At 44.0% G+C, this 8,377-nt stretch overlaps 1 protein-coding gene across 3 annotated transcripts in view; it reads right to left on the reverse strand.

The window, feature by feature from the left end:
* ccdc92ba (coiled-coil domain containing 92Ba) overlaps positions 1-8,139 on the reverse strand; it is a 91,484-nt gene extending 83,345 nt beyond the window's left edge. For 2 of the 3 annotated variants that reach the window (XR_015752327.1, XM_043718331.2), the window contains exon 1: positions 7,960-8,139. The gene's annotated coding sequence lies outside the window, so the exon portion shown is untranslated. Of the gene's footprint in view, positions 1-7,377; positions 7,601-7,959 lie in introns of those variants that run through there. The other variant, XM_043718332.2, reaches the window with a different exon arrangement.
* Positions 8,140-8,377: the final 238 nt, after the last annotated feature.

Raw genomic sequence — 8,377 nt, forward strand, 5'->3', positions numbered from 1 at the left:
TCCACTTGAACGGTATATTCCAACTCATTAATACTTCTTATTTAAATATCTACAATATACAACAACAAACTGCATTTTTATAGCTCACTTAATCCAGTGAAATATCCTAAGGCTGGTTATAGATTATCAAACAAAATCCAACACTAAGCTTTATAAGATGACGTTAGGTCAAATCCATAGAATCCCTACATTTAGCCCAACAAGTCCACATCAACTTTCTGACCCACCTAGACCCCCCGCACCCCCCCTACCCTAACCCCATAACCCTGCATTTCCCATAGCTAATCCAGCTAACCTACACATCCCTGGACACAATGGGCAATTTAGCATGACCAATCCACCTCACCTGCACATCTTTGGACTATGGGAGGAAATCTACATAGACATGAGGAGAATGTGCAAATTCCACAAGATAGTTGCCCAAGGCTGGAACTGAACCCAGGTCCCTAGTGTTGTGAGGGAGCAATGCTAACCACTGAGCCACCGTGCTACTCCAAGATGAACAAAGGCTTAGACAAAGAGGTGGGCTTTAAGAAGCTTCTGTATGGAAGTTAGATAGATGAAGAAAGAATTTAGGAAGGAACTGAGGAAATTAGGGTCTGGTCAGTTTATGGTTCAACAGGGGTTGAGCAACTAAACTCAGGGAAACACAAGAGGCCAGAATTGGAGACATGCAGAGATCTTAAAGTCTTGCAGGCTGGTCGGGTTACAGAGATAATAAGGAGATCACCACGAGGATATTATAAGCAAGTATAAGAATTTTAACACTGAAACAATGCCAGACCTGGAGTCAATATAGACTGGAAACCACAGGGTTCAGAGTGTGGTGCTAGAAAAGCACAGCAGGTCAGGCAGCGTCTGAGGAGCAGCAGAATCAATGTTTTGGGCGTAAGCCCTTCATCAGGGCTTTCGCCCGAAATGTTGATTCTCCTGCTCCTCGGATGCTGCCTGACCTGCCATACTTTTACAGCACAACACACTTGACTCTGCTCTCCAGCATCTGCTGTCCTATCTTTCTCCTGGAAAGCATAGGGTTGTCAAGGGAATGGGACTTGGCACAATTTAGGATTCGAGCAACAGCATTAGGGATAAGTTCAGTTTGTGTAAGATGGGAGGTGGGATGCCAAACAATAAATGGTTGGAATAATTAAGTCTAGAGGTGACAAAGGCATGGGTGAGATTTCAGGTGAGATTATTTCAAGCTGAAATTTCAGGATACTCCAGTCACTTTGTACACTTACCTCAAGAGCAACTGAGCTACAAGGAGTAAGATCCCAGATTCAATCCATGGCATCTGCTTAATTGGTTAGTCTGATCCAAAGCCGCAAGTAAGATAATTGACACCTCGGGGCCCTTGTGTTTGGGAGGAGAACTTCCCATTGCCCTGCTGTATTGGGCGGATGAACAGTAGAATTTAGAATTTAGAATTAGAAGACATGATCAGGTAAAGCACGATGCGCACCTCCCAGAGACAAATAACCTTGTGTAGGTTCACACATGAATAATGTCCATTTGGTGAGATACTGGAGATGGACCAAGGATTTAAGAACCGGAATCTAACAAGGGATCAATGCATTACAGCAACCAGGACAGACTGGGTGGTTAGGGCAGGAAGTTGGTTCAGGAGGTAACCATTTCTCACTGATGTATCAAGACGTGATAAAGATACACACAGCATGACTGACCTTGCAAAATCTACCTCAGTAACATCTAGGAATTGGTGTCAAAGGATATTATCTTTGTAGCAGCAGCAAAACCTTTTTTTGCAATTCACCATCAAACTGATCTGCAACGCAAATATGGTGATTAGGAAGATATGGGATTTAATTATACAGGGAGATAGAAGCCAATTAACTAGGACTGGATTGAAATGCCATCAGGAGCGAGTACAAGTGGGACGTTTCTTTCCAATCCAAGGTGACAACATCACCCTTGTGAACTTCCGAGTCAGTGGAAATGTGTGCGCGAGCACGTGACGGGCCACATTAGAACTGAGGGCTGCAAGCGAAACACTTGCGCATATGAAAATATGACATTTCTTTTTAAAAATTCACATCAGACAGCTATCACAATATGGCTTAAAGGTTCAAATTATTAGCGAGGAATATTTAGCAACATCGCTATTTAAATGTCACCTGAAACAAGTCCCAATCTGAAAAAGTTAACATTCAATACTATCACCCAACTAATGAAACCAACAGGGATCAAATTCAGCGAAGATTCGATAATTTAGCTTCCCTCATTCGAATGTAAGCATATAAAATTTATTCTTTTTAAATAGACACTGCTCAAAATGGTTAACTGGCCTCACAAATAGCATCATTCTGTCTAACTATATCTAGATATATTCCTAGCATGCCCCACTATTGACAGCTCTGGAGGATTACGATGTGAAATGGTGCGAATCTTGAACAGTTTTAGACTCCTTTTATTATTTTATCTTCTCCAAACATCACGGAAGTAGTCGGGAGCACAATTCCGTGCTAGAACAGCTAGTTCAGAATGAATAATATATTAGTCAATAATGGTTACCCTGTACAAGGGTAAAATGGCCAAAGTCTTAACAGAGCATAAGGCTGCACTCTCACAAGAGAGACAGACAGAGAGACAGACAGAGAGACAGACAGACAGAGAGACAGACAGACAGAGAGACAGACAGACAGAGAGACAGACAGACAGAGAGACAGACAGAGACAGACAGAGACAGACAGAGACAGACAGAGACAGACAGAGACAGACAGAGAGACAGACAGAGAGACAGACAGAGAGACAGACAGAGAGACAGACAGAGAGACAGACAGAGAGACAGACAGAGAGACAGAGACACAGAGAAAGACACACACACACACACAAAGAGAGAGAGAGACACACACACAAACAAAGAGAGAGAGAGACACACACACAAACAAAGAGAGAGAGACACACACACAAACAAAGAGAGAGACACACACACACAAACAAAGAGAGAGACACACACACACAAACAAAGAGAGAGACACACACACACACAAACAAAGAGAGAGACACACACACACACAAACAAAGAGAGAGACACACACACACACACAAACAAAGAGAGAGACACACACACACACACAAACAAAGAGAGAGACACACACACACACAAACAAAGAGAGAGACACACACACACACAAACAAAGAGAGAGACACACACACACACAAACAAAGAGAGAGACACACACACACACAAACAAAGAGAGAGACACACACACAAACAAAGAGAGAGACACACACACAAACAAAGAGAGAGACACACACACAAACAAAGAGAGAGACACACACACAAACAAAGAGAGAGACACACACACACAAACAAAGAGAGAGAGACACACACACAAAGAGAGAGAGAGAGACACACACACAAAGAGAGAGACACACACACAAAGAGAGACACACACACACAAACAAAGAGAGAGACACACACACACATACAAAGAGAGAGACACACACACACAAACAAAGAGAGAGACACACACACACATACAAAGAGAGAGACACACACACACAAACAAAGAGAGAGACACACACACACAAACAAAGAGAGAGACACACACACACAAACAAAGAGAGAGACACACACACAAACAAAAAGAGAGACACACACACAAAAAGAGAGAGACACACACACACACTCAGAATTAGTGGTGATTTAACCTGAAGGTCACCATACCTCAGATGAGGAGAATCCTTCATAGTAACCTCAGCCTGTGTGGGAATTGAATCCATACTGTCTATCATGTATTCTGTCCCACATTTCACTTAAAGCTAGTCAGTTAGAATTAGTGTGCCCCTAAAGTGACTCCATTTTGATTCAAAGTAGAAAATAAGACTGGGAGTAGGCTACTCATCCCCTTGTTTCTGCAATCAAATTGTAACTGATACACATCTTAACTCCAAATCGCTCAATAAATCTTACCTATCAAAACATTAACAAATTTCAGTCTCGATAACTCCAATTATTCTGGCATCTACAATTTGCAGGGAAGAGAATTCCAGATTTCTGCTTCTTTAATTATGTACAAGTGATTCCTGAATGGTCCTCTTGAATAGCCACATTCACATTTAAAGATGCTCGTTGTCGATCCCCTCTCAGAGGGGATCTTTCCAGTGAACCCACCCCATTAAATCTGTTTAAATTATATGATAATCCCATCATGTCCTTAATCAATGGGGATACAGAGAAAATTTATGCATCTTGTCCTCAAAAGTTAACTCTCTTAAGTCGCAGTATCATGCTGGTAAATGTCTGCTGGACCTGGCAATATCCAAAGCACAAGAGAGGTGCAGCCCTCAACAGGAGAAATTTTTAATGTTGGGAAAACCAAAGAATGACATTTGGTCAGCGTTTATTACTGAGGTGCTATAGAGCTACCAGGACCTCTCAAATACAGACATAGAGCTGTACAACGTGGATCAGACTCTTTGGTCTAACTTGTCTATGACGACCAGATATCTTCAATTAATCTATTCCAATTTGCCAGCATTTGGACTATATTCCTCCTATTCATGTACTCACCCAGATATCTTTTAAATTGTACCAGCTTCCACCACTTCCTCTGGCAGCTCAGCCCACACACACACCATCCTCTGCATGTTAAGTTGCCCATTAGGCACTTTTTAAAATCTTTCCCCTCTGACCTTATACCTTTGTCCTCTAGTTTTGGACTCCTTTACCCTGGAAAAAAGACCTTAGCTATTCACCCTATCCATGCCCCTCATGATTTTAGAAAACTCCATACAGTCACCCTCAGCCTCTGCCGCTCAAGGGAGAAAGCCCCAGCCTATTCAGCCTCTCCCTGTAGCTCAAACCCTCCAATCACAACAATATCCTTGTAAATCGTTCAAGTTTAACAACATCTTTCTTATAGCAGGGAGACCAGAATGTGCATCATTAGACCTAAAATAATAAAGGTACTTTATCCGTTTCACTGTTTTGTTCGACAGGCTACAATACTCCAACCCTTTCCAAGTAAGCATCTATTGTACACACATTCCAAGGTGGATTTGCCCCTGTCCATTCCTTTCCCCAGTTAGCTTTAAACCTCACCTCCTCCTAACCATGTCTATCACTCACTTGTGTTTTTGTGATATTGGAAAGCTTTGATTTAAAAATCAATTTCACTCCTTACTTGAGCTGCTAGCAGAAAATCATTTCTTGAAATGGATACCGTGAGCAGTTTTGTCATCTCTTCTGAAAGAGTCTAGCTGAGACCAACACAAGCACTTTCCAGGGGACACTCAGACTTGTGTCACCCAGACTGGGAGATTATGGTCAGGCTCCTTGTATATTGTCTAACTGCAAGAGTTCTAGGAGGATAAAAGGGCAGCACTATGGCTCAGTGGTTAGCACTGCTGCCTCACAGCACAAGGGACCCAGGTTCGATCCCACCCTCGGGCGACTGAATGGAGTTTGCACATTTTCCCTGTGTCTGCGTGGGTTTCCTCCCACAGTCCAAAGATGTGCAGATTAGGTGGATTAGCCATACTAAATTGCCTATAGCGTCCAGGGATGTGCAGGCTAGGTGGGCTTGCCATGGGAAATGCAGGGTGATCGAGTAGGGCAAGTATGTCTGGGTGGGATGCTCTTTGGAGGGTCAGTGTGGACTCAATGGGCTGAATGGCTCACTTTCACACTATAGGGATTCTATGATATTGAGGTTAGCCTTGGTTCCTCAGCATCACCCATTCCCTTCACTAAGTTAAATAGCTTTAGATTTACCATTCTGTTGTCAATAACTGGACAAGGGATGAATCCATGCTGACAATGAGTGTGAGATTAAAATGCCCTTGCATTAAGTAAGACCTTGGAAAACTGGAGTTCAGTGCCCATGTTACAGCCAAGGCCCCTGCAATTTGTAGCATTGTACATGACCAAAAGGAATGCTGAGTGTTCACACAGTTCCAGTGACAGTGGGGGCGAGGCTGCTACACCAACTGATGTCATCCCATCTGTTGGCCTGCTATCTGTTCAGTCCCAGTGACCTCATGCAAACTGGACATGTATTCGAAACAAAAACAACTCTGCCTGATCTGCATCCTCATAAGGTTCAATTTCACCCCCAAAAGCTTGGATTTAGAACTCCCACAGGAACCTACCCCAGAATGATCCTTATTAGCAATGCTTTTCTAATTGGTGGGTATGACATAAATCCAGGGCTGTAATTTCCTGCAGGGTAGTATTAAATGTCAGCAGACTCCTCGACCAACACATGTCCATAACTATCTCATATGTGCAACAGATTATACAACAAGCACAATGACTAATAAGATAGAGTACCTACCGTGTGGGAGCAGGCCATTCAACCCATCAAGTCCACACTGACCCTCCAAAGAGCATCCCACCCACTAATTCTAGCCCTGTAACCATACATTTCTCATGTTTAACCCCCTACCTGGACACTTCAAATAATTCAGAATAGCCAATCCATCTCACCCATACATCTTTGGACTGCAGGAGGAAACACAGTGAAAACGTGCAAATTCCACAAAGTCATCTGAGGGTGTAATAAAACCCAGGCCCTTGTTGCTGTGAGGCAGCAGTGCTAGCCACTGAGCCACCCACATTGAATAAATCACCATGAGCACTCCGATCCAATGATTGCAACATACCCCAATAGAAACTGACTGCCCTCACCATTGTTAACTATCATGACTTTGTGGACTACTATACTAATTGCCAAAAACATGAATGGCCAGGCGACTATCCGAGGGTGAGCTTTATTAAAGTTAAATTTCTATTTATTTTAATATAAATAACAATAATATGGCTTTCCATTAAAAGAAAATGAAACTTTAGCACAGAATACTATGCACTAACACCTTAATATTGGAAAGAACAGAGAAAATGGGCACAACTGGGGATGAAGGGGAGAATGCAACAATGCGTTGGGAGAGAGAGATGAGGGCACAATTATGTTTCAGTAACAGACTGTTACAGTTGTACAAAAACGGCAAAGGCTCTCATTGACTTCAGTGCAGGAGAAAGAATGAACATTTTCACACAGAAATACTTGATAACCCGCTTGCATTAGCCTGAAGATTCTGCGGAAGTCCAACACTGAGAGAGGCCACACTAATACCCCAGAGCAGTCCTGTCAGAGTTATTGAGTCATTGAGATGTATATTTCAGCATCAGGTCCAGTTGGCCACTTTGGTATTGACACAGAATTGATAAAGATGAACAGTACCCCAGACCACAAAGATGATTATTATAATTCATTTAGCCAGATTGTATTGTTAGGTGCCATACACCACGCATGCTCTCCAAAATTATGTTAGTGTGGGGCAGGACTCTGGTGGAGAGACTTACTAAGGTACAACCTACTCTACTTGTCAGGAACATAACCACAGACCTACCTGCCCTCAGGATCTCAGTAGAGCAGGGGAGTTCTGACCATTAATCATCCCTCATCACCATCACTGTCCGTGGAATCTTGCTATACGCTGATTGGCTGCCGCGCAACTCCCCGACTGACCGGCTGAATAAAGGTGGTGGGGGACGTCCCGAAATCGAGAGAGGTGCTATACAAATGCACGGTCTTTAACGCCACCTTCAGCCTCCGGGCGAGGGAATTCAACGCCGAGCGGTAAACCTGATGTGTTTACACCGTTTCCAAAGCCTGAAATCCTCCTCTCCTTTCACAGGAGAGTTCAATCCGGCCCCCGAAGGTGAGCTTGCTCGGATAAAGGGGGGGGAGGAGAGAGACGGGGTCATTGTAAACAAAGCCGAACCAGACAAGCCCAGCACAAACCACAGCGTTGAGTTAACTCCGAATGCACTCGCAACATTCTGCAAATGATTTCATTTTAAAAGTAGCAGCTGCTGTCCGAACCCAACCTACACACAAACACAAACACACACAAAATGGAATAGTTGCAGCGACCAATAACCGAAGCCCTGGGTTTAGTAATCTCACTGAAACTAGACTGTGCACTCACCGGAGAAGCCGCCTCTCCAGACCCTGAACAAAGGCACAATCTCCCTGTCCCCACCCCCCCCCGGCAAGAGCAGGCCCTCACAGACACACCGAGCTCGATTTACAAGTGTACGAACATCGCAGCTGGAAATTCCGCACCAGCTCCTGGAAACGCCGGGGAAGGAGGAGGACAGGGCGGAGCGCTCGCCAGCAGCTGATCCGCCGCCGTAAACACCGCGCAACGTGACCGGAAAACCAGCGCTGGCTGTTCTCCCCTCCCTCGGGGGGCAGGGTCTTGTGCAGCTTTGGCTCGTCCTTCCCCTGGTGGAGTGTTTTCTTTTCATGTTTTTCTTCCATTTCTTACTATTGCAGCCAGCAACTGTAAGGGGGAGATGCCCATGACCTGAAGCATCTACAAGGTCATGAGGAGCAGCCACAAA

The sequence above is a fragment of the Chiloscyllium plagiosum genome, unplaced genomic scaffold, assembly GCF_037043375.1.
Source record: "Chiloscyllium plagiosum isolate Xiang-an unplaced genomic scaffold, Cpla_swu_hap1 HiC_scaffold_31, whole genome shotgun sequence".
NCBI classification, from domain to species: Eukaryota; Metazoa; Chordata; class Chondrichthyes; order Orectolobiformes; family Hemiscylliidae; genus Chiloscyllium; species Chiloscyllium plagiosum.